At 33.9% G+C, this 25234-nt stretch overlaps 1 long non-coding RNA gene across 14 annotated transcripts in view; it reads left to right on the forward strand.

The window, feature by feature from the left end:
* The first annotated feature begins 6998 nt into the window (after positions 1-6998).
* LOC144291523 (uncharacterized) overlaps positions 6999-25234 on the forward strand; it is a 777143-nt gene continuing 758907 nt past the window's right edge. For 4 of the 14 annotated variants that reach the window (XR_013358836.1, XR_013358837.1, XR_013358831.1 and 1 more), the window contains exons 1-2: positions 7000-7339; positions 9643-9759. This is a non-coding gene — a long non-coding RNA (uncharacterized LOC144291523). Of the gene's footprint in view, positions 7340-9642; positions 9760-25234 lie in introns of all 14 variants that reach the window. The other 10 variants (XR_013358834.1, XR_013358832.1, XR_013358833.1 and 7 more) reach the window with 7 other exon arrangements.

Raw genomic sequence — 25234 nt, forward strand, 5'->3', positions numbered from 1 at the left:
CTAGAATGCCAAGATTCAGAAGCCAGGAAAGATTGCTATGACATTGTCTCTCTACCTTAAGGTGGAAGTGACAGGCTGCATCATGCCTGAGATCGTCATTCTTGATGATCATTCCTGATAATAGGAGAGGCAGTGTTCAGAGCAATGTTAATGTCATGGAAAATGATTTCTAAGGCCGTAAAAGTCTTTCCTTAATCTAGGTCTTTGCAATGAAAATTTTAGCTGTTCTCAAGTAACTCCTGAAGAGCAATGTGAATGTCAGAATTTCGTTCATTGTATTTATTCTTTTTTTTTCATTCAGTAAAATATTTATTGAGTTTTTACTAACTCCTTGGCATTGTTCTAGATGAAAGTAACAGAAATATATTGAGATTTGTGGAGAGGTGAGCTTTAGAGTAATAGTTTACAGATTGGAAAGGTGGGGCAGGTAGTTAAGTATTTCCATTAACAATGTCCCTGGTCAGGGTGGTGTTGTCTTCTGCTGTTACAATTTATAAAGGCTCATGTAGCAGGTTGGGTTTTCTTGATCTCAATTACTCTTTTTTTTTTTTTTTAAGATTTTATTTATTCATGAGAGAGAGAGAGAGAGAGAGGCAGAGACACAGGCAGAGGGAGAAGCAGGCTCCATGCAGGAAGCCTGATATGGCACTCCATCCCAGATCCTGCAAGCCCTGAGCTAAAGTCAGATGCTCAACCACTGAGCCACCCAGGCGTCCCTCAATAACTCTTCTAACCTTAACATACTACTTTAAAAAAAATTCCTGAGAATCTAAACTTTTCTATATGCTATTTAATCTATGCCTTTGCTTCTTAAAATAATTTTAAAAAGCAGTCTGGTTGCTATTTCCTGTATATGACTTTTGATAAAAGGTCAATATCTTTTTTTTTAAAAGATTTATTTATTTATTCGTGATAGACAGAGAGAGAGAGAGAGGCAGAGGAGGGAGAAGCAGGCTCCATGCCGGGAGCCAGACATGGGACTTGATCCCGAGACTCCAGGATTGCGCCCTGGGCCAAAGGCAGGCGCCAAACCGCAGCGCCACCCAGGGATCCCCCAAATGGTCAATATCTTAAGACCAAATGCTAGAAATCTAGGTTCTAAGAAACATCTGAATGTGAAGTATGTGAAAGTGGCCATTAGTTGATTGGAGAACCATGTGACTAGTGATGGTTTTCATAGTTGGATATAGTTAATATTGTTTATGAATTCAGTAGTCAGATTCTTTCAAAGGTTTTAAAATAATTCATGAAAAACTGATTATCTAAGTCAATACCTACAGTACTTGTGGAGACAGGCTGGGAAAGACTTTCACAATGGCCTATGTCTGACAGACTACTTTGGAATGTTAATAATAGTGTGTAATTGCATGTGACCAGGAAAAATTACTTTATATCATATACTATTAATTGTTTTAATATAAATTTATATTATATATAGGTAGACTTTCTCATTTTCCCACTTACTAAGTATCATATACAGTTTACCTCAGAAATAGTTTAGGTTTGGTTACAGATTATTGTAATAAAGTGAATATTTTAATAAAGAGAGTCAAATGTATTTCTTGGTTTCCTGGTACATATAAAAGTCATGTTTGTACTATATTGTAGTCTATTGAGTGTGCAAGGCATTGTCTTAAAGAGACAATATGCATACCTCAATTAAAAAAAGCTTTTTTGCTGAAAATTGCTAACCACATCTGAACTTTCAGCAAGTCATAATCACTGATCAGAAATCACCATGACACAATAATAATGAAAGAGTTTGAAATATTGTGAGAATTATCAAAATGTGACATGGAGACATGAAATAAGCAATTGCTCTTGGGAAAATGGCACCAATAGATTTGCTCCACACAGCATTGCTACAAGCCTTCAATTTGTAAAAAGCACAGTATCTGTGAATTGCAAAATGAGGTATGCCTATAAATTTAAAAAGACATAACTTGTCAACAAATGCATTTTCAAATGCCACATGTTTGGTTTAGGGACTGCGTGTGTAGTCAGTGTCAGCTAAAACATAAAACTACATTTTTTTGGTATTAAAAATAGACCAATAGAGCAATAATCCTATATTTGGCTGGCTTATTTTTATAATTTTCTTACTTTTTCTATGTGAAAATTATACATATATTGCAGGAATTTATATATATTTTTCCCAACAAAGGAAAAAAGACAATAAATTTTCTCTTATTTTTTCACATTTTAGAGACTTCTTAGTTTGCTATATGAAAATATTGATCAGATGTGTGCAATTTACAAATAAGATGAAGGTATTCTTTTCAGCATGTTGGCCATTTTATAGCAAAGAAAACTGATGTTTAGAGATGTTTACCACTGCAGAAAATCAAGTGTGAACCTGGCATTGTGGATGAATCTCAAAATGTGTCTGTATGTGTATGTCACACAAAGATTTGATAGCTAGATGTCTCTTTTTTTCCTTTCTTTTGTCTTTTTTCTTTGAACAATCACTTGTATTTAAAAATCTGGTAGAACTATTTATGACTTTAAATATACTTGCACCAACTTCCTTCCTTTCACAGAATTATAAGTGGCATTCACTTTGGATTTTCAGTGATTGTTTCACTGAATTGGCTTTTCATCAACAGCAATAATGTGATTTTATTTAAAGAAAGCAGTAATAGAAAATAGATATGAATAGTGACCTTTTTGGCTTGTCTTGTAAAGTTTATCACGGCTCTATGACCTAAGAGCATTTTTATTAGTATTATTACTTGCTTACTATTATAAACTGGTATGAGTTGTGCTATTCTCTGCGAGACAGACCCTCTCCTCACCCCCTGGGACTTGAAGAACACTCTTTTCCATTTACTTGGTAGTTTTGAAATGTCCAAATGAATTCCATTTCTTTTAGTTACAATGTTAAAGTTAACTTAGTGGGATCAAACCTCTTTGGATAATCCTTTGTAAAGTGTGCCTGGATCCCTGTATATTTGAGGAAGAGCTTTTGCTTCATTGCTGCTTCTTGGACAACAAGCTGATATTGTCCTGAGGCAAGATCTACATGTGTAAGGAGCCTGGCTGGCTCCATATCATCTTTGTGGATAAGCCCCTCTGGCTAAAACAAGCCATGTACTAGTTCTGTCAGGCACTGGAGGAGCAGAAGCAGGATCTGAGAGTGAAGCAAGTGGAGAATGCAGAGAGAGAGTATGTGGTCTGCCTCCCACCCAGCTGGGGCAGCCAGTCACATGCTTAGGAAGCACCCTGACATCAGCCTCTGGGCCAGCAGGGTGAAGTTTTCACATGGTGCTGAGACTGAGTCAACAGTGGGCTCCTCCAGGAATGGGGCTCATCTGACCCAGCCATCTACCTTCTCAAGCTGAGCATCTGTCACTTTGGAAGCTTTGCATCTTTTTGCTCTTTGCTAGCCATTGTGGGTATACTTGAAACGTTTTTATGGGGGCTGGGGTGGGAGCTTGCTGGGTCCTGATTTTGGTGGTTTTATTTTTGTGTTCCATATTTAATAAATTTCATATTCTCTTTAAAAAAGGTATAAAGTTGTATTTAATAAAGGAATCAGAAGGAGTTGACACCTGTAAACTGCAACAACATTACATGGAAGAGGTCATAGAAACTGGTGAAGTTGTAGCAGTTTGAGTGGTTTGTAAAACTATAGGAATTGAAGACCTAGAGGGAGTGCTAATTCAAAATTATTTTTTCCATAGTGTCGCTTTTATCATCAGAAGAAATTTGGGTATTTTTAGTGTATCTTTTCATACACTGTATAGCCCTCATTGATTTTCTGACATTCATGACATCTTGAAGTCCTGAGAACCCTCTTGATGTTAATTTTTATAGTGCATAAACCAAATAATATGCTAAATGCTCGCAATGTTCCAATCCTAAAATCACATTTTGCAACCAGATGATCCTTATAAATTTGTTTCCCAGAAGATCATAATCCAGTATTGAAAAATTGTATTTTAATATCAGATGTTTTCTTAGTTAGCATCTGTTTTGTAAGGTTCATAATTCAGTAAAATGTCATGTTTCAAAGAACAGAGTATTTTTAAATAATTAGGAATGGGTAAGCCAAATTGGAAGTCTGACAAATTTTAGCTCTTTGAATATGAGGAATGTAGTGGTAGAAAGAGCAGAAAGAGGATCTGGGATAGAGTCTGCTCTGATATTATAGGTAAGAGAAAAAATTTCACCAGAAAGAGCCAAATGAGATATATTGTTATGCATAAATCATTACACAGCTGTGTAGCAGACAACTCATGTTGGATTCATCAGACTGTTGGTGAAAAAAACAGTTTTGGAAAGTGGGGGAGGGGCCATGGAATAATGGGAACAGGTAAAAACCCCATTATAATAGATTTCATGAGACAACTAAACTGTTATGTAGTGACTGGAAATTTTGCTGTAAATATTTCCATTTTGCAGGAGGGAGAAAAAGCTTAAGCAAAGCTTATCCAAAACAAATTAAGAAGAAAAAAAAAATCAGTGCTTTGAAAGCAGAATTAAAAATTGAGTGGTGATTGGTATACCTATATTTTTGTGGTCCAGTGGCTTGTTTTATTGTTCTGTTTGGAAAGTTTATAGATTTTTAGAGTGTAGAGCATTGGTATTCTTGAAGAATGAAGATATAAGAGACATTAATCTAGTATTGTTGATATAGTAAGTTCACAAGGTATTAAACAAATAAATAAAACGAAAGTTAATTGCTGCTTGAGGCTGGGCTATGGTGGCGATGGGAACATAACATTATGACTGATTCAGCTTTAGTATGCACTTCCTCGTCTTTCTTGTAGAAGAAGTACACAGACATCAGAAAGGATGAATATCTATCATTTATAGTAACATGGATGGAACGGGAGGGTATTATGCTGAGTGAAATAAGTCAATCAGAGAAAGACAGTTAAATGGTTTCACTCATATGTGGAATTTAAGAAATAGTGAAAGGGGCCATAAGGGAAGGGAGAAACTGAGTGGGGAAAAAATAGGAAGACAAACCCTAAGAGACTCCTAACAGAAACAAAGAGTTGCAGAAGAGGAGGTGGGTAGGGGAATGGAGTAACTGGGTGATGGGCATTAAGGAGGGCACGTGATGAGATAAGCACTGGGTGTTATACCATATATGAGCAAATTGAATTTAAATTAAAAAATTGTGCTCTAAAACTGAAATCATCATCTCTTTCTCTGCTTCCCTTTGATGCTCTTCACAGAAACTTGAAAGTCAAAGGACCTGGGCTCTTAAATTTACTCAGGTGGTTCCAAGTAGTATAAGTGGTTTTCAGTGAAGATCCAACAAACTGTTTAAAAAAATTACTTCCCTCAAAGAAGGTACAAACTCTCGCTATAAAAATTATTTTTTTGGTGATGGTGGATCATTTGGAATAGAATGATAATAAGAAAAGAAAAACACTCTTGGATAGACAATCTCTTGAACTCCATACATCAGTGTTCTATAAGAAGCATCTTAGGTTTGGCCCTTCTACAATATTCTTCCTATACTAAAAACTAAGCCTTTTATGTCCTGTCTGCATTGATAAAATAAGACATCATTCCCCTCCTAATTACCCATTGCAGACACTCACATGTGATATCTTTGAAAATCACAGTATTTTGGAGACATAACAGTCATTTTATAGATGAAGTAAATGAAGATCATACCAATTACTCTTTGGGCAGGTATTAGGCTTCAGGCATCCTAACTATATTCATTTTCTTCTATTTATAGTTTTACTACTCCCCAGTTCTGAAAACTCAAGATTTTTTTTTAAGATTTTATTTATTTATTCATGAGAGACATAGAGAGAAAGAGAGAGGCAGAGACACAGGCAGAGGGAGAAGGAGGCTCCATGCAGGGAACCTGATGTGGGACTCGATCCCTGGTCTCCAGGATCACACTCTGGGCTGAAGGCAGCACCAAACCAGGCTGCCCCTCAAGATTTTAATCCTATTCTGCACTGGGTTATAAGATTCTTCTTACAATTAATGTTAATTAAGCACTTGCTAAGCGTAAGAGCTCTAGGAAGGCAAAAGATCTAGCTGTGACCCTCACACCCTTCTGATGACCTTTGATCATCTGAAGTACTTGAGAAGTTGTATAGGAATGTAAGTTCTTTGTTTCCATTTCATACCTTTTGAAAGAAAATCTATGTGTGTAGGTCTCAGGACTTTATATTTTAAAAAATACCCCAAGATAAATAAAATGATGAGATGCATTTGGTACTGTAGCTTACAAAATACGTACACATAGAATAAAAACTAATTATTTGGTGCTATGGCTTGATCTTCCCCACACCTCTTTCCTCCTTCAGCTCTTTCCATCTCAGTCAATAACAACTGTCACCTACTGAAGTGCTCAACCCAGTAAGCCTACAGCCATCACTTCTGTTTCATCTGTTCTATTGGTTTATTCTACTTCCATTGTTTCTAGAATTTGCTCTCTTCCATCTGTTCTCTACAAATATAGCTGAACTGATGAATTTCCAAAGTGAACACATTCATTCCCCTCTCCTGTGTAAAACCTTCTGGTAGCCTATATCAGTGTTGCCAAAGTGCGTTCTCTGTAACTATATAATAGACATAAAAAAAGAAATGAAAGCCCTGTCCTAGATCACACGGGCTGCTACAATAAAATACCACAGACTGGGTAGCTTAAACAACAGAAGTTAATTTTTCAAAGTTATGTGGGCTACGAAGTCTGAGATTAGGGTTCCAATATGGTTGGGGTCATTCTAGTGAGGGCCCTCTAAATGGCTTGCAGACTGTTGCCTTCTTACATGCCTCAAATAGTGGAGAGTAGAAGCCTTGATGTCTTTTCCTCCTCTGATAGTAGCATTCATCCCATCACGGCGGGCGGGGAGGGGGGGGGTCTCACCTTACCTTCATGACCTCATCTAAACCTGCTTACCTTCCAAAGACCATGCTTCCTAATACCATCACATTGAGGAATGGGAATTGAACCTGTGAATTTTGTGGGGACACAATCATTTGGCTCATAGCAATCCTCACAGTCAAATCAGCTTTTAAAATGTTGAGTTAGCCAGATAAGGATTTTAAATGTTACTATTTTTATACCAGGATTTTGGCTCTTACATGTATTATATAACTTTAAGAGGGTGGGATATATCGTAGGCACTATTTTCCAGAGATCTTCAACTATAGAACTCCTTTTCCTACAGAGTATCCTGAGGAGCTAATGTCTAGGAAATGCACTCTGGTGTTGCTGTGTCTTGGCACTGGACATCTCTAGGGTTTTTTTTTTTTTTTCCAATCTCATTACAGAAGCCCATTAGTAACTTGGCATGTGTATGAGACTACTGCTGTAAGGGGACATTTCATATATTACTGTGTCTCTTGGGGCTAGAAGGTAAGAAATGTTTTCTACATGTTTTCTCTTGACTTGTCTCCTGCTCTTGGGAGATTGTAATTTTTAAGACATAATGACCTAAGAATATTATGGATATTTGAAAAATATCATAAATGTGAATGGACTTAGTGTTCTACAGTAAGCCAAAGTATTGTATAACCAAATAGATTCTAACTTCATGATAAGATTCAAAGTCTCCATTAAAAAAAAAAAAAAAAAAAAGATAAATGCGTTCCTGTCCTTCTGGACAAAAGAATCAGAAATGAAACCAATTTCTTTAATTTTCTTACCAGCTTATTAATTTGATGTCATGTAGATACTACTTATACTTTATGTTATTGACGAGTCAAGGAAATGAAGTCATTTGTACACATTGGAATTTTATTTAAGCATCCATTGAGTTCAGTTAAATAAGCCTACATCCAACTTTTAAGTTAAATGTAACTTTAGTCACTCTTTATTGTTTATATATATTTTTTATAAAGTGAATAGAGACTTTTTTGTTTTCAATATGCTTAATAAATAATATTGGAAACTAGATTTTAAAATAATGTATAAACATATAATATTTTTAAATGAAAATAATTTAAGAGTGGAAAATGGAAAAATCATATAATGTTTTCAAACTGTCAGTGCTGAATAGTTGTATATTTTAAAAATATACAGGCCTTTGTTTTACCGGATATTCGAAATTGTTATAGTCAAGAGGGAAGAAAGATACAGGCCAGAATGTTGGGCATTTGCATGTAATGTAAAAATAGGTCACCTTTGGAAGGCATGTAGAATATGTAACCATTTGCTTATTTGTTGCTACTTATGGTAACAGTGTTCCTGAGAGCTAAGATAAATAGGATTTGGAGAATGATTTCTTTCTTAAGAATTTAAAAATGGTATACACTTATTTATGGATAATTTTTTCTTGGTGTATACTAAAAGAATGTCCAATTGATTAGGAAACATTGCATAAATTTATTTTAAAGTATATTTGTTACATTTCCAATAATATGCTTAATGTATCTTTTGTTTAAACCTCTAGACACTTTTTGAGGTCAAATATCTTTAAGTTTAAAACAATGGGTTCAGTTGTTAAACGAAGTACAAAAATATACTAGCTTCCTATTTTTCCAGATCTTCTGATGCTCTGTAGTGTATTTGTTATATTTTTAACATAAATTTTCTTGCTTTCTGTAAATGTAAACATATATGAACCCCATATCAAATGATAGATGGTTGCCAATGAGGCAAATTTAGGGCAAAATCAAGTATATTAAGTCACTTCATGTTTTATTAATAATAGAGGAGTTCCAGGTTAGACTTGGAAAAATTTAAATGGAGAAATGGAAAACATTACATTGCAAAGGAATGTTGATTAAATGTGATGGCAGTAATCAAGATGATTTCATATACATGATTTATTATGAAATATATAAAAAAATTACATTAAGTCAAAAAGATATTTTTATTCTTTGCAAAGTGAAGTTTACCCAATTTATCCTGACTGCATTCTCTATACTCAACACTGTTTCTGCCAGCTTGATTTGATATTCTTTTTTTAATTTTTTGGTGTATTTTGAATAATGAATAATTTTCTCTTATTTGTTTCTTTTGTTTTGTAAAATGAAGTCCAGTGTAATGATGGAGACATTTAATTGTTACCTTATAGATGAATTCTAAAATATTCCTTATTTCAAGTTAGACATCAGTTGTCACTACAGAGAAGTTACTGCATCAAAGATCTCTTTGAAATTCTAAGTACTTTGGGCAGCCTGGGTGGCTCAGTGGTTTAGCACTGCCTTCAGCCCAGAGCATGATCCTGGAGACCCAGGATCAAGTCCCACGTCGGGTTCCCTATGTGGAGCCTGCTTCTCCTTCTGCCTGTGTCTCTGCCTCTCTCTCTCCTCTCTGTATATTCTCATGAATACATAAATAAAATCTTTAAAAAAAATTCGAAGTACTTTAAAATAAGTACACACACCCAAATAAAACCAGAATCCTCATATTGCTGTTTTAATAATAGCTAAGCATATTATCTTTTTATTTTTTTAGAGGTAGGGACAGAGGGAGAGGGGAGGGGCAGACGGAGTGGAGAGGGGCAGAGGGAGAAGGAGAGAGAGAATCTTAAGCAGGTTCCATGCCCAGTGCTCAGAGCAGAGCCTGACTTGGGGCTAATTTCACAACCCTGAGGGAATGACCTAAACCAAGATCAAGAATGAGTGGCTTAATGGACTGAGCCCCCAGACACCTCTAAAGCATATTATCATTAGAGATAAAGAGTTAATTAAATTCATCAAATATTTTTTTAGCACCTACAGTATCTCTCAGAATGCCGATTGTATAATTGGCACTCCATTGACACTGGATTTTTGGAATGAGTGGGCAGATGGAAGCATTTTGTTAGCTGAAGCAAGTTTCGTATAAAGGTATGTAAATATTACTTGTTCTCGAGATTCTTTCAACTAGCTGGGGATTCAAGGAAGTAGACGGAAAAACAGGCATTTAAGGAAGAAGGAACTGAATGTGGAAGAGAAGGAAGTGCAAATGCTTAGGAAGTACATAGGCTCAGCTTGTGGCCCCAAATGCTCTGAGTTTAGTGCTCTTGTAGGGTAGATTGGAGACTAAACCTGGAAGAGTGACTTGACTTCTCATTTTAGAGATATTTTAACCTAGACTACATTTATACTTCAATGGTTAGAAAATATGAGGATCTTAGAAATGTTTTGATTGGAGAAATGACATGGCATTAGGGAGCTAATTGGATGAGTGTTCACCAAGTGAACTGTACACCTGAGAAAGGGAAGCTGCCAGAAGTGTTACAGACCAGACACAAACCAGGCCATTTGGCTACAGTCTATGCTATGTTTCTCAAATTAGTATTTTTATTTTCTGAATTCTTAGGCTAGCTTTCCATTGTTCACTGGCAACTCTACAACACTTTTTTTCTTAGCTTATCTTAGCTAATGCTCTCTTAAATCCATATCATAATATCTTTCCTCTCTTTCTTAGGTAGGATATTTAGCTAAAGGGACCTTATTAAAATATCTTTTTAGTTAAGATCATGCATGCATGGGTGTGTGTGTGTGTGTGTGTGTGTGTGTGTGGCATTGACTGCGATTGCTGTTCATCCTGGATATCATTAGAAACTCTGAATAGATGTAGGTCATAATTGGAAAAGAAAAAAAGTATGTATGATTGCCCTTAAGATAACTTATCTTTTTTGTATTTATTATAGTCAGATTTGACAAAGTCTTTTGGAACATGAGCTGTTTTCCAGGTATTTTCATTCACTAGTGATAATGAACTTTTGTAGTGTATAATAGTCATTTTGCTAACAGATTACAGATAGTATGTAACTTCATAATTGCAATACTGTGGCTTATATATTGTCTTACTTCTTTCTTAGAAGAATAAATTGAGGTATAGAGACATTAAATATTTTTCTATATGTCAGGCAGCTAATAAGTGATAAAGTAAGTAATGAAATTGGTCTGGTTTCAAATAATACTACTTTGTCACCAATTAATATAATTGAATCCTTGTAGAAATAGCTTTATGCAGTCTATTATTATTCCCATTTATTTTTAGGTTAGAGAATAGACTCATCTGGGTAGAAAAAAAGGCTAAAGTCAGATTAAAACAAAGGATTTCAGGCTCCACATTCCATGACCTACATGTTGTATTAACTTTCTCAACTTTAGGACTAAGAAACAAAGTAAAATAAATAATTTGGAGCCCCAAGATGCCTATTAATCAGTGACTTCTCTAAAATATTACTTTTTGTTTGTTTGTTTCAATCATTCATACCCCAGCTTTGTTTCCATTAATTATAGTCTCAAACTCAGTGGTTTATGGTGTTAAATTTATTAACGAATACATATTTTTAGTAAATTTAATTTCTATTGTTGTCTAGCACTGGGACCTTAGAGCTCCATATTCTTCCCTAGAGCTTTATTTAATGTTGCCTCTAGTCATCTACTGGAAATGGTATGTATGACCTTAGGCATCTTCATGGTAGATTTTCCTGCCACTTTCTTCTGTCTATTCTATGCAGCTGCCTAATGAGTCATTTCAATGTCTACTTCATGTTTCCCAGCTGCATTTCATTTAGTTACCCAATATATTGCACATGCATGAAGAAACACTTATAAGGTTCGTGTTCAAGAATGCTTAGATTAGTGGGTGGCTTAGAGAGGGGGAGGAGGATGACAGAAAGAAATTAATGGATTCCCCACAGAAAGGTAATACTTTAAAATGCACAATAAAGAATTTCTTGTAACCCAGATCACCCCATCGACATACATAATACAGTTTGAACATACACCTATGTTAACTTTTGAAACAACTCTTAATTTATTAAGGTGAAAGAGCTTGTTAGCATTTGCTTCAGCGTGCACAGGAGAGGTAAATGATTGGTTTAAAAATGTTTGATGATGAAGGGTTAATTGTTGGGCCTTAGGGACTTAGGATTCTTCAGAATTATGTTTTAAAATCTATAATACAAGCTTTAAAGCACCACCTGCAAAATGAAAAAGTATTCTGGTGCTTGAAATATATTGATATGAGCTAAAGTGAAGCTCATAAATTTTGTTCTGTTTCTCTTCTGAACAAACACAGCTTAGGATTGTATAATGCGTGCCTGGGGTGGTCTTGGTCATTGTGCTGTCAGAAAGCAGTGTGCTGTGTTCTTCCAGAAATATAGATGTGATACATCATATGCTGGGAATAGTGGTTTTTTTTTTCATGATTTTTCAGTTTTATTCTCCCTTCCTTTGGGTACAGTTTTACCTTAGTATAGAATAAGCAAAGTATTACTAATAAACAGTGAAAGGGCTGACCTACAAAACCATCTTCAAGGGTTAAACAGATACTTGGCACTAATCATATGTTAGATCTAAATGAAAGTAGTGAATATTAGATAGCATTCCTCTTAGAAGTTTAAAATGATATCCCCAAATCTGGTTTTGTCCAATGGATGTTTGGCCCACACATTGTTTTTTAACAATTTAATTAGTTTCCAACATTCAAAATTGGAAGGTTTTACCTAAAATATCAGAGTTCTGGCTTCTCTTAAAAAATATGAAGGTCTGGCAATATTGAGAAGACCTTCCCGCATGACCATAGTTGATGAGAACTGCAGAAAATACCCACTACACACATTTGCTAGAATCTAAATTCCATGAAGACTCATGAAGAAGGAACTGTTCCATGAAGAAATGAAGTCCTATGAAGTACCATGAAGGACTGGTTTGTGGGTTGAAATAATCTGAATACATGGAAGAGTGTCTGGCTATAATATGTTTAATACATTATCACACAAATCAGTCTTTAATCTCTTACTAAACATTTGTTGAGCAACAGAGTATAGGTTCACCAGGATGATACCCACGAATCATTACTGTATTGTACTGAAAACACCTTTTCATTTATGTTATCTCTTTGGGCCCCTTCTCAGGTATTTACATTTTTTGTTGCTTTTTAAAAATTGTAGTAAAATATACAAAACATAAACATTACCATATTAAGCATTTTTAAATGTACAGTTCAGTGGCTTTAAATATATTCACATTATTGTACAATCATCACCAGGACTTTTCCATCTCCAGAACTTTTTTCATCTTCCATATATAGAATATGGTTCGTATAAGGAATATCTTTCTAAAAAGACTTATCTAAGTCATTGTAGAAATTTTTATTTTGGGATCCTGGATGGCTCATTGGTTGAGCATTTGCCTTCAGCTCAGTTCATGATCCTGCGGTCCTGGGATCAAGTCCTGCATTAGGCTCCTCCCAGGGAGTCTGCTTCTCTCTCTGCCTATGTCTCTGCCTCTCTCTCTCTCTCTGTCTCTCATGAATAAATAAATAAAACCGTAAAAAAAAAAGGAAATTTTTATTTCATTTTTAATAGTTTTGGGGAAAGAAGGTTGGCTACTCTGGTGAACATTTAAGCATTACTGTAGCAACTATACATGGAAGATTCTTTTGTTTTGTTCAATTATGTTTATAGAGATTTGTTAACCTAATGTTTTCATTTATAGTGAGATTTTATCTTCAGAAAAGTAATTTTTTTCTTGCCCAACCTTTGTCTTTAGATTGATGTTCTCACATAACAATCCAGGAATGCAGATATTATTTGCTAATTTTAAGAAACTCTGGTTTGATGCGATTAGGTGATTGCTGGAATATCAGCCCAGGTTTTCTGTTTAGCTCAGTGTACTTTCACTGCACCAGGAATTCCTGATTATAGAAATTTTTCAAAATGGTTCAAAACCTGTAATTTTAAAAGATTTTGGGTAAATATATATATTGCATATTTATTTGTTCTTGATGTTGAAAGACCTCTGAAATTCTTTCAACAGCTTAGCCCAGTCCTGGAGATGATGCAAACATTTTGCCATGGCAATTCTTTGGATTTGTGTTCACTAGCCTATGTAAGACAACTGCTTGGTAATGGTGGAAGAAGTTTATAAATCTTGTTGAAAAGCAAACATCGAGATCACAAACAATATAGATATTTATTAAGGACCCACACTTGTAAAGCCAAGATTTCCTTAAAAAAAAAAAAAATGAGGCATTTTGCTCTGACAAGAAGACAATGGAATTTAATTAAGTTTTGTATACCATATACTTTGCAGTTGGAATCCAGTGATGTAATTAAGTCGTCTCACTTTTCATTGTAAAATGGACTTGCAAAAGCTTGTATTTTGCTCATGGTTAGTAAATTTTCAGTGAAGTTTTGTTAAATTAGTTAAACTATATATTATTAAAATCTCTGAAGTCATATAACAGGCTTAAATGCTAAAGAATATGATATTAAAGACATTTACATTATTATTTGTTATGTTTTATTTCAAACAAATTAGTAACCCTGTTCTTAGATATAATACTTAATGAGTCCTGTGATTCATCTCTTGAAAGACTGACATATAATTGGTAATGAAGTTATCTGCTTTTGACAAAAGTTTCTCCTATGACTTTCTGATGATATTTTTAAAAGGCTGGATTTATAAAATCCATAAATTTATGTGTCTTTTGAGGAAGGCCACTTTTATATTAAATCTAATTAGTGATGAGGGCAGTTTTCAAGTTTATCATATTCTCACAGTTATAACATATATTTTCTGAAATTATGCCCTTTATCATGATAGCAGCTTCCTTATTTTTTTACTTCTATTATTTTGTCTGATTAGTTCTCTCAAATTTCAATCTTTGTGTTCTCTGAGCTTTCTCTAGTGTATTATTAGTGCCATTGATTTCTCAGATTAATCTTAAATTAGTTATTTTCATATTTAAAACATTTAAATCTTTTAGCAAGTAAATACATGCTTAAGATGCATCTGCTTGCTTAATAAAAGCATGGAACAGTGCTGTATCTAATGTAAATGACCTTCACAGAGGATTGTTTTATAATATTCCATAGATAACAAAATTATTTTTAGTAGTAATCATGAAATGAAATAGATACTAATAGCAATAATAGAAAAATAAATGAGTTTTGTATGTATAATCATGCCAGTAAAAAATTTAGAAAACAATAAAAGTAATAGATTAAGATTTTTTATTTCCATAAAAATACTTTTTTTTTGAAAAATAGAAAAGAAAGAAATGAAGAATGCCTTCAAGAGAATAAATTCTTCAAGATTTGGAGGGTGATTTGTGCATAGAATTACAATATTAAGGTAACTCAAGTACTGTTTCTTCATCTTTACAATCACTGTGCTTTCAGTGTTTATTTTGAATTTGTAGATGCAGATGTATATTGAGCCGTAGATGTTGGAGTTCTGAACTATGCCCAAAAGAAGCTCAAAGTATTTCAAACCATTGTGAATTTACTCTTGAAATGAATGAGGGCAGCAAGGATCACAGAGTTTGTGTGTCAGGGCTGACTGGGTAACTCAAAGTTTTCCAAATTAATCTGCCTGTAGAATATTATTTTCATTAAAGCTAAATAGTAATCAAATGCTAATTTGGATTATATATGTATTTTACTAAAACTCAACAGTAACAGCAATTACATTTAGAACATAAAAGCAGAGATTTGCATACTATAGCTTATGGGGCCAAATCTCCCATGATCCCAGGTAAGCCATTTTTGGGGAGAGCAAGAGAGAGCAAGAAAAGGTTCAGACACCATTTCTGAGCATGCGCATCCACAATGGGACTAAATTCTGTTGTGTATGTGAGTGTTGGTTTTAGCACACTATATTAAAAGCAAACACAGTCTATGCCATTTTATTTTCCAGGTGCTGTGTATCTTAGGTGTTGACTTTCTCTGTGGTAAATGTGGTTAACTTGAGTGTGGTTCAGAAAATGTGTCTCATGTGCTTTAACCTCTTTTATTTGAGCAAATAATCCAAGCTCAGATTTAAATCAAAACCTTCGAGGAATTATATTTCTTCAAGCAGCTTCACCTTGATAGAGTTTTGTTATCTCTTATATTTTTATTAAAGATAGATTTATGAGCAGAAAACTGTTGTTACATAAATATTTGCAAGCTGTGTCTTTGAAATAATTTCTCCCCTTTTGATCTAACCTTATATAAAATAAAAAAAGCTGTTGATAATAGTTAAATTTCCTTGACTTTTTCTTTAAAGTGCATTACTTTATTTATAGGGTCTCAAAAATGTTTCTGTATATTAAAAAAGTAACTATCATATTTTAGCAGACCAGAAATATATCTTGTAAGGAAAATCCCTTTGGTACTACTGTTAGCTTTAGCCATATGGACTATCATGTTCTTGGTCTCTCCGAGGACCTGTGCCCAAATGGAATAGTCTTTGCTTTATCAATAGATATTTTTAAATTTATGCTGCAATGACTGCAAATTTTGCAGCATAGTCTACTTGGTTATATTATTTCAATTATGCTCATTCTTTAATGTAGTCTTTTTTATCCATTTTGTGTTTATCATACTAAATAAAACACAAGTAGGAAATACCAATTTTAAGTCTTTAAACTATATAATTGCATCTGTAACTAATAAAGGGATATGACTGTATACTTAGTGCACTTTAAGTTTTCAAAGCTTTGAGAAATAAAAAAAAACCCATTAGATCATTTAGCGTGTAATTTAGAAAAGTTAAGGCCTAAGAACTGGCTTTTATATACTCTTGATGTAGGACCAAGAAGGTTCTGGGGCTGGTACACTTTAGTTCATTGTGACCCTTTGAAATATAAGGATCACCAATCAGCCATTTTATGTCTAAGAGAACTAGACTATAGGCTCCGGGAATACTTGAATACTGATGAAACTCAAGTTAATAAAAATATAGAAATTAATTCTGAGTTTTATTTTATGTCAGTAGGCGTTCAGCTGTTCAAACTGATTTTTCAAAGGAATTCACTACTTTGAAAGATTCAGGCCCAGATAACCAACTAGTTGATTTGTAATTTGGAAGTAATAAAGGATTTCCCTCTGTTAGGATGGTGCAGATAACATTTTATGCCCAGTCTAAAGGCAGTTGACCAAGAGTAGTATGAAAGGACCAACAAAAATCAGGAATGCAGTAATTAGGATAATCAGTGGAAAGAAATCAGTTCCTATGTAAGGTGACTTCCTCACCTTCTTTTCCTTCTCTTCCTCCTTCATCTTTTCCTGCTTCTTCTTACTTATTTTAATATATATCTTTTGTAATTTTTAGTTTTATTTATTAGATATATACATGACAAATCAATAAGCAAAAGGCCTATATAACATATTGGAAAGTTTTATAAAAGACATGAACAGGTAGTGAAGTTCCTTCTGGGCTTCTCTCCAGGAAGAGAGGACTATTGCTCCACTATTTCATTAAATGGGGAAGTATTTGCTATTAATCTACAAGGAATCCTTTGCCAATTGGTATATGTACTGTCTCTGCATCTTATAATAAGATCACCTTTTTGTAAAGGCACGTGGGATCTTTTCAACTCCTATTTTAAAGCCAACAAACAGAAAAGCATCTCTCTCTCTCTCTTTTTTTTAAAGAGTTATTTATTTTAGAGAGAGAGAGAGAGCACGTGCACAAGCAGGGGGAGGGGCAGAAAGAGAGGGAGAGAATCTCAAGCAGACTCCCTGTTAGGCATGGAGCCAGATTTGGGGCTTCATCCCAGGACCCTGAGATCATGACCTAACAAATCAAGAATCAGATGTTCAACTGACTAAGTCACCCAGGTGCCCCCAAAGGAATAGCTCTTGTGGCAATTAAAAGGTGCTGTTTTCACATAATTTGGTCAACTTGGGAAATACTCAAACCTGAAACAGGACTTCATACCATACTGCTAAGAAAGTTATAGCACAGCTTCCATAGACTTTTCAAGGTTGTGACAAGAACAGGATGCAAGAATCCCTCTGCCCCCTCAAAAAAGGGCACATCTGTGGAATGGAAAATTAATTGTGACCAGGAAATATATATGGATATAGTTTTGGTTGTGATTTTTAATAGTGGATCAACCAACCAACCTACCTGAAAGAAATGCAAATGGACTACCTTCACATTAAACTGCATAATCTTGCTCATAATTAAAGAAATAAAAATTCAGACATAAGAACTTGATTCGCACTTATTTTCTTAATAAAGTACCTGTTGATGTACAATATGTAAATATATAGAATGGAGAAGTAATAGTTCTCATTCAAAGATAGTGACAAATACCCACCATTTGCTTCAACGTGGATGGAACTGGAGGGTATTATGCTGAGTGAAGTAAGTCAGTCGGAGAAGGACAAACATTATATGTTCTCATTCATTTGGGGAATATAAATAATAGTGAAAGGGAATATAAGGGAAGGGGGAAGAAATGTGTGGGAAATATCAGAAAGGGAGACAGAACGTAAAGACTCCTAACTCTGGGAAACGAACTAGGGGTGGTGGAAGGGGAGGAGGGCGGGGGGTGGGAGTGAATGGGTGACGGGCACTGGGTGTTATTCTGTATGTTAGTAAATTGAACACCAATTAAAAAAAAACAAAAAAAAAAAACAAAGATAGTGCCATCAAAATCATTTTTAACCTCTTTAATGGCAGCTTGTCACATCTATAAAAATATAAATGTACATTACTTTGACCTAACAATTTCACTTCTAGGAATTTATCATGTAGTTTATCTTGCACATGTATGCAAGGGCATTTCTACAGAGATATTTTCTGCATCTCTGTTTATGAAAGCAAAAACTGGAAAGTACCATAATGTTTTTCATTTATTTATGAAATAATATACTATATATATATATATAGTATATATATATATATATATATGTAGTATATGTATATATATATTGGTGTATACCATGGAATATTATACAACCACTAAAAAGGATAAAGAGTAAATCCATTTGTTTACATTAAGAAATCTCAAATATAATTCCAACTAGAGACATCAGTTCCCAGAGCAGTGTTAAAATTTAATAGCAAATTTATTAATAAATTGAATAACAGTGTTAAATTCAGTATGTGAATTTTTGTTAAAATGAAAAATATAGATAGATTATAATTCTGGAATGATGCAGAGTAACTTAAGTGTATTCTCTTGGGCAGGAACATGAGGACTAGAGAACTACTTTTCCCTCTATTAACTATACTATTTGAATATTTACCATGAGTTTTTTTTTTTTTTTTTAAGAAATCAAAAATCTAGTAGAAGGAGTGTAAATGGCATTTTATAAAAACTAATGTTGGACATCTCACTGAAATGTCTTCTAATCTAATTTTGTTGTATTTGTGAAGTTATTTTAAAATGCATCAAATCTAATAGTGTTTATGCAAGGAAGATTTCACATCAATGTTTTACCACCTCATCACTGATACTTCCTTATTCTATTGGTAATTTTGTTGATTATCACAATGGATGCAGAAAAAGCATTCAATAAATTCAATATTTTACCCACATACACATGCCTATATGTATTTTTGTATGTGTGTATTAAAAATAGTGGAGAACTTCACTGATTCTGCTTGTATCTACTAAAATTCAATGCAAAACATTATACTTAATTTTTAACTTTAGAAGCATCTTAAAAAGTGATGTTTGCTATCATCGCTACTGCTCAAGTTGTAATCATTTTGGAGGTTCTGGCCAATATAATGTGATTTCTTTTCTTAACTCATGGATTACTGGATCGCTTGGATGTGATTTTTGTGGTGTTCAAGTATGTGGTATTTTTGTCTTTTTTTGTTTTAGCTCTATTGATTTTTGTCTTTTAACTTCATAGGACTGTGATAAGAAAGAGAGTCTTAGAATAGCATTTATTTGGAATTTGTGGAAGCTTTATTTTTATGGCTTACTATATAGTCAATTTCTTCTTGCTGAAATAGCCCCTTTATAATTTTTTTTCAGTGAGAAACTGACCAAAATTTCTGTGTTCTTGATTTCTAAAAATGTCTTTAATTCACTCTAACTCTTGAATGGTAGACTGGCCAGGCATATAATGAAGTACAAGGTAATTTTCCTAGAGTCATCTAAATATATGATTTATCTGACTTCTGTCACATATTTCTGTGAATAAGAAGTCTGCCATCAATCTTATTGGTGAAGTTTCCTTATAGAAAATTTTGCCTTTTTCTGGAAAACTTAAAAACTTTTCTTTGCTGCAAAAGGTAGCAAATTTCATTATGATGTGTTGAGATTTGGTTTACACATATGGTAGGTTTTTTTCAACCTGAAGATTGATATCATTAGTTCTGGGAAAAATCTCAGCTCTTACATCTTCAAATACTACATCTTTGCAGTCTTTTCTATTTTTCTCTTTTTGGAATTAGGCAGATATATATGGTCCTCAAATTATTTCTCATGTCTCTTGATTACCCACCTTCTCCCTCATCCATTATGGAAAATTCTGTTAGTCCTGTCTTCCAACTTATTAATTTGGTTTCTAATTTTCTTTAAGATTTAGCCTACAGTTTTAAGTTTTTAAAAATTTCCCTAATGACTCTGTTTTTTTAATTTCTAAAATTTCTAATATTTTTTCCTGTCTGCTGTTTTATCATCACATATTATTTTTTTCCTTAAAATATTTTTTCTTTTTATCTCTTTGAGTTATTTAAACCTAATTCTCTGGGATGCCTGGGTGGCTCAGCAGTTAAGCATCTGCTTTTGACTCAGGGCATGATCCTGGAGTTTGGTGTCAAGTCCCCCACCAGGCTCCTTGTGAGCCTGTTCTCCCTCTGCCGGTGTCTCTGCCCCCCACCTCTGTCTTTCACGAATAAATAAATAAAATAAATAAAAATAAGCCTAATTCTCCTAATATCTTCTCAAATTATGTTATTAGTTTGATTTTCTTGATTCAAATTCTCTCATGTTGGAGGCAGTAAACCCTCTTAGATATTTATTAGTTTGTGTGTTTGCTTTAACTCCTGCTGTGCATAATATATGCTCTATGAGGGCATGATTTGTAACTATTTGTTTTTCACTATTGTTTTCTTAGCACTGGCAGAGCACCTGGCATATAGTAGGTACTCAATAAATATTTGTTGCATCAGCAATTCATGTACTTTTGTTCTTTGTAAATCTTGTTTGTAAACTTATCCTATATGGGTTTTCCATGGTCTATATAATTGCTTTCTGTTTGTTTCTGCCCTAGGCTTATAAGAACATTGTAGCTGTTTGGCTTAAAACTCTTGCCCTGTGTAGTGGCACATATCCATGCCACACACCCCTAACTTTGCATCTGTTCTGGGCTATAGTCTGGCAGTTTATTTCTACCCCTTTCACAGGAAGAAGGCATAGATCTGGCTTTCAGGTTTATGCAGGTCTCACCCATGACCTCTTAGCCTGTATTTGGCTTTATATTCATGGACTACATGACCAGATTTTCAGTTGCTTGCTTTTCCTTCTCAGTTATACTTTTCTGCTTTATGGATATATATCTGTTCAATTTATAAATTTATCTCCATATTTTAAACAAAAAGGAGCCATTACCTGTTATTTCTGTATTTTAAGAAGAGATAATTTTCATGTTTTTTTCTCTAAAGCTAGAATATATGTGTGTGTGTGTTTGCCTATAAAATCAAGAATTATTTATTAATCTCTTTATTTCAGCACAAAAGGAGAACATATACTGTCCTAGCTGTCCAGTAGAGTTATAGCACATAGATTTGTAATATCTTCATGAAGGATAGCCATCCTGTCTAAGTTCCAGAAATTGCATATATCTGTGTAGTCAATAGGAGCAAGAAATACGACCTTAAATCTAATTCATGTAAATGAAGTAATGTAAGCCTGAACCATGAACACCGTTATGTGAGAAGGCTTAGATATCTTTACTGATAGACTATGGTCCTCAATGGGAAGAAGCCACCTGCATGTAGATCTGTGTAAGATGTAGCACAATCTGGTCGCAAACAACACACTGTGCATGCATTACTAGATAAAACTAGCCATCTTATAAAACAAAGACATTCTGTTTCTTATAGTGGAATAATAACAGCTCCTCTTAGAGAATAGTAATTTAACAAGATTGATACCACAATTATACTACTGCATCAAATCCTTAAACTTCAGAAGTTCAAGTAAGGCATTTATGGTGGGTGCTTTCACTTTCAACTTCTTAAACCCATATTCTCCCTGGCCAGGTTGTATATTTAGGGAGAGAATTAAAAATAGGTCAAAAGAAGAGGTACACAATCACTTTCAACATGATTCATACATCTATAGGCATTCATACAAATGCCAAGTAAGGCTTCTGGACGAGAGCAGGCTTTCCTACAGCATGAATACCTTTAATTATGTTGTTTTTTTTCAGTCCTCAGATGAGTTTCTTTTTACCATTTATCAGTGTCTCCTTTCATGTCTTTTTTCAAACATCTAATTGGAATCTGTCATTCTCTTAAGTTTACCAAACTTCATCTAGCTTCCAAACAAACATTTCTGAAATATCAATTTTTCTCTGGAACACTTTTCAGAACATTTAGAAAAAAAGAACACTTTCTATTTTCTATCCTAGACTCTCTCATAAACATATAGTATTCATAAAATGCTCTTATCACCCTTAACTATTTTCTCCAGTGATTGCCCATATGATTACTATATCAATATACATGAATTTAAGTCATATGGTCTATTTTGTCCTTTTGTATATGTAGATAATGATTTTGTGGTTGTGCCTTATAAAGCATCTGAATAAATAGTAAAAATTTATCTGGATATTCAGCTTTATGGTGGTTGGGCTTTATATGCTTATGCTTAGCTGGCTTATATTTTTGCATTTAACCTGTAGATTTGATGTTCTATAACTATATAGTTAACATAAGTTAACAAGGAGACCTATTATCTATTATCTATTATCTTTCTTTGTGTATTCTTTTGTTACTATAAAGTAACTTATTATACAAGTAATCCAGACAGTACAGAATTATGAAAAAATAATATGAGTATCACTTTGCTCTTCTAATCCTACTTGTCTGAGGTAACCAATTCTAAGAATTTGGTAATTGACTCTGAAAATATTTAAATAGTACTTTCTCCATTTCTGGTATGATTCTTAAAATTTGATTTTATTGCATGTTAGTTTTCTTATGATTTTGCTATTTCTTAATGGTCCTCTTTGGCAGCACAATCTAGTTTCAACTTTTAAATCTTTCTAGTTGATATAAGAGTTTCTGGTATATTTTGCCAAATGTGGCATCTACCATTAGCTAGTCAAAAATGATAGTACCATTGAGTTTTCTTTTTATGTATAACATTGCTAAAATATTATATCATGAACTACAGTGACTTCTGTAAATGCTCTAATATAAGTTATTGGAGGCACTTGCTTATAATACCTGCCACAAACAGGTAAATTATACTTTGATACTTTCCCCCTGAATAACATTTTAGCCTGAATGATCTTACCACAGTTCCAGTTGCACCAGAAGGGTCTATTAAGTTACTGTACTTTTCTCTTAGAGAAATCAATACCTATTACCTTTAGGTTACACTTAAAAATATAGGATTGTTTGAATTAGTATGAATGTGTCTTAGTATCATGTAAATGTTTTTTTTTAAATTATTATTATAAGGAATCAATCTAAGTCAGGCTTATAAATAGAAACTTACAGCTAAGAATCTGAATGGACAATAGGAGAGTCAGCACTTCAACTTTTACATGTTTAACAGAAGATTATGGAATTGTCCTACAAGCATAAGCTAAATCATGAAAATTTACATTTTCCTTCTGTAGGACAGTTCCTTCTAACATTATCCTCTGAACAACAGCTCATTTTCTTGTGCCAGTATTCTATTCCCTGAGCTGCAGCTTGGCAGCAGCCAGGTCTCAAATTTCAACCACATGTATTTCAAAAAATCAAAAGATCCTTATTTGGCACTTTAGTCACATATCTTTAAAAGCAGTGTTTGTGCGTCAGATTTAAAAATAATTGAAACCAGGGGCTTCAAAAAACCAAACTTTACTTCCAAGATGTTTCAACTTCAACTGATTCCAAAAACATTGAAAGCAACAGAATGGAAACGAGAATAGAAACTTCATGCAGACTGCAGCTTAATATACTGACAGAGCCAGCAGAAATAGGCTCAAAATGTGTGCCCTACCCCCAAGCCAGGATGAGGATCCTTATAGTGCCTTGACCCTGTTTGCATGATAGCCTGCCTGAAAACAGGTTCTGCAAGTCTATGGGATCATTTTCTCTAACACTGAATGAACTCATACCCAAAGATGGGAACATATGTAGCTGTTTTGGGTTGGTTATCCAATATTAAAAATCACATTAAGAAGTATATGCATATATATTTCATGGTCAAAATTGACTTTCCATTCCTCAGACTTGCCTTTTTTTTTTTTTTTTTTTTGGAGAGATTCTTATTTTATGTTCTTGTCAGAACCTTGAAAAATCCTTTAAGGCTGTGTGCATGTCCTTGTGAGCAGCATGGTTTGGAGTTCTGTTTCAGTTTTGAGTATTTGTCAAGTTGACCTAATCATGTGAAAACAGCAGTATATAATTGCCTTAAGATATGTTCTTTTGTATTTGTTGGTTTTAAGCTGAAAAGAGCCCAGATGCCTTTAAAGAGAAAGAAGAACTTACTGTAAAATGCAGTTAAAGGACTTACAGAAGTTAGGAGAGGATTCCTTGTAGATTTATAGTGCATGCTTCTCCATTTTGTGCAGTAAGGTAGCAATAATCTCTCTGGTCTAAAAGGGTAATTACTCTTCTCTTCCTGAAGAGAAGCTAAGTAGGAACTTCACTCTGACTGTAGAGGAAATAGGATAATAGAGATATATAAAAACAGTAAATAAAGGAAAATGACCTCATTTTTATGTAAATGTATTTACCTCTAAAGTTTCATATATAAACCTCTGGTGTATGATTGAGGGGCATAAAACATGTTATTTTAATCAGACAACCTTTTATTTTAGACCACACTGCTAATTTAATAATTTATGGTTCTCCCAGATTCCATTCTTTCTTTGTTCCAAATGTTTTTCATATTGTGTAGATGCACCTTTACAGAGAACTCCTTTGATTGTTCCCTGATTAGCAAAAATCCTCATTGAAGCACCATTTTCTTTCATTCAATCAATGAATGAAAGGTCCAAGTACCTTAGACTGGAACTAAACCTTACAGTTTTACAGTTGGCCTTCACATCCCTTCTATTCTTAAAGCACATCATCCCTTCACCTCTTCTTTGGCCATCTTCACTTGTAGAGTAGAAAAATCTCACTTTTTAAAGCAGAGCATATTGCAAAGAGAACAGACAACCAAAACTGAAATTTTAACATCATCACTTATTTCTGTAATCTTGGAAGAACCATTTAGTATTTATAAAGTATCTCTGTGCTTCCTATCTCTAGGGTGATTATACTTCCAAGTGAGAAAATCCAAAGGAAACATTTTTGAAAACTAAAACATGATCTACGATTAATTTCCAAAGTGCAACAGAGTCCTAACTACATTTTATTTTCATAATTTTATATTAGAAACTGGTTCCATGCT

Source organism: Canis aureus, chromosome 20 (assembly GCF_053574225.1).
Source record: "Canis aureus isolate CA01 chromosome 20, VMU_Caureus_v.1.0, whole genome shotgun sequence".
Classification (NCBI taxonomy): domain Eukaryota; kingdom Metazoa; phylum Chordata; class Mammalia; order Carnivora; family Canidae; genus Canis; species Canis aureus.